Source organism: Hippocampus bargibanti, linkage group LG02, assembly GCF_051943395.1.
Source record: "Hippocampus bargibanti isolate YZ-2025 linkage group LG02, ASM5194339v1, whole genome shotgun sequence".
In the NCBI taxonomy this organism is placed as follows: Eukaryota; Metazoa; Chordata; class Actinopteri; order Syngnathiformes; family Syngnathidae; genus Hippocampus; species Hippocampus bargibanti.
This window is the reverse complement of record NC_142735.1, coordinates 20,829,365-20,831,655: the sequence shown is the minus strand read 5'-3', so window position 1 is coordinate 20,831,655 and position 2,291 is coordinate 20,829,365. Positions and strand designations below refer to the sequence as shown.

The window sequence follows — 2,291 nt, the reverse complement described above, 5'->3', positions numbered from 1 at the left end:
CAAAGCACCAATGGGAATGGAATGCCAGATTGGATTGTGGACAGAGATGAGCTATTAACAATTTTGGAAAGTTTTGTGAACTGATGAGACCAATGCACGCCGACAGAAGATCTGTAAATGATTATTATCACTATTATTATTGATTTTTTTTTTTAATATGTTTTAGAGCCACAAAAAACTCTTTAATTCTCCCGAAATTTGTTTTTCTCCACTGTTCAAGTGGGAGTGATTAAGAATCCATGCAAAATGATGAAACCAAAAATGTAAGCCAACAACTTTTATTCAGATAATAAGCAGAGATTTATCATTTCGTTCAATGTTTGTCAAAAGGAATGGAAATTGCCATTGTTTGCACCGATTTTCTGACCAAACGAAAAGAACAACAAACTCATTAGCAAGAAACATCAAACCGTCGCGCTTGAATCACTTGCGCGCTTGATTTGTAGACGCTCCAGAGCAGTGCCAACAACTCGTCGCAATCTTTGCGAGAAGGTATTTGTCGAGGGAGGAAAAGGAGGAGGGGGTCGGGGGTGGAATGTGTGCGCCGTCTTGACGACTGACTTCTCTCCCCACGCCCGTTGATGCTTCACATGGGGCTCGAGTTACCCACCTGACTTGCTCTCACACGCGTTCTCCGCCTCCCCCCGCCCCCGTCTCGTCACTTTGCGCTTTTACATATCTTGGAGCAGGTGAGGGCAGTCCCGCTTTCCCATGGCCGCCGCCATTGTCTGAGCAGCATGACGCCAATCCGAGGAGTCACCCTATACCCCAAAGTCACATCGCCAGCACTTGACGCGTGTGCGTGCATATTCGTGCATACGTGCGCGCGTATGAGTGTAATGCAACCTGAGCAACTGTGTAATGTTGCCTCTTGGCCTCACCTGAGGTGCTTTCCCACAGCTCTGCTTGCTCTCGTAACGCAGTGACGATGCTGACCTTTGTCGTCAAAACACGCTGAGGTGTCCACCCAAAGCTCCTTTTGTGTTGTCTCGATTCTCCACGGGGGCGCGCTCCTGCCTCTTATCTTGCTAAATAAGCAAAATACTCAAGTAGAAATAAAAGTACAAGTCCTGGTTCATCTCCTTAAAGCAGGGGTGTGCAAACTTTTTGCAAAGCGGGCCAGGTTTGGTGTGTTAAAAATGTAGGGGACCAACCTTGGCGGACATTCTTTACATCTAACAGCAATTAATTTAAATACATTTCAGGGAGCCATTCTGTGTTTCACATTATTGACTTTGTTATTTTAATTTCAGCTATCTTCAGCATGTGGTTTGGTTAATTTTAAATATACATATCAAAATTGAATTGACAGTGAAATTGAATATTCACTTAAAGGACAACCAACGCATTTTTTTTGTTTCCTAATTGACATCAGAAAAACGTTTTATAGCATCTAAAATACCCAAAACACGCAGGCTGATATTTTTAGTCAAATGCAAAACACCAATAAAAATGATAAAAAACTTAAAGTGTCCCAAAACTACTTCAAAATGACCTCAAAGTTTCAGTTTCAGAAGGTCCTGCACCCCTTATTTGTGACGTCACGCCTTGCTCGAGAATCAAAACAATGGCTTCAGATTCGGAGAAGATGCTTTCTTGTTACTCATCCAGTTATGAATATGATTCAAATAGTTCTGAAGAGGAAAGCATACATGTTTGCAATCGAGTAAAGGAGTCCTCCCATATCAATTCGAGCCGTCAATGACAGCGATGTAGCACCCGGAAAATGCACAAGATGGCGCGCAGGCTCCGTTGGAAATGGGCTGATTTGTCTGCTGGGAATTTGTGTCTGCGAATATCAAATAGTAGTCTTGGTGCAACACACAATGATTCACCATCGCATTATTTATGTTTTTTCCTTCTAATTTTGCCATCAACACGCATAAACACGAAGTTTTCAGACCAAGCAAAGTACCCAAAATGCATTGTGTGACGCGTTCTCGGTCAGGGGCGTCCAGACGTAATGTCACGTCAGGCATCGTCATCAACTCAAAGACAAGACTTCCTGAATATTCAGCGCGAGTCTTAAAACATAAAATATCGCTATATGCCGTGGAATCTTTGTAAAATACGCTCAGTAGACATCATTTGAAGTGATTTTACAAATTATGGACACAACTTGTCCGGAGGCGTCGGTTGTCCTTTAACTTCACTTTTTTTACACTGTTTTTGTCACCGTTAAACAGAGTTGTTCTTTTGTTGATTGTCACCATTTTAGAATAAAAAAAGAAAATCCATATTTTAGAAAATTGGGGTGGCTCAATTACACACGTACTCATTTGCTGTTCCTA

At 42.1% G+C, this 2,291-nt stretch overlaps 1 long non-coding RNA gene across 1 annotated transcript; it reads right to left on the bottom strand.

Moving 5' to 3' along the window:
- Positions 1 to 262: 262 nt before the first annotated feature.
- Positions 263 to 1,110, bottom strand: LOC148901861 (uncharacterized). The gene is made up of 2 exons (XR_016114198.1): positions 882 to 1,110; positions 263 to 761 (listed from the first exon to the last, which is right to left on the bottom strand). It is a non-coding gene; the product is annotated as an uncharacterized LOC148901861 (long non-coding RNA).
- Positions 1,111 to 2,291: the final 1,181 nt, after the last annotated feature.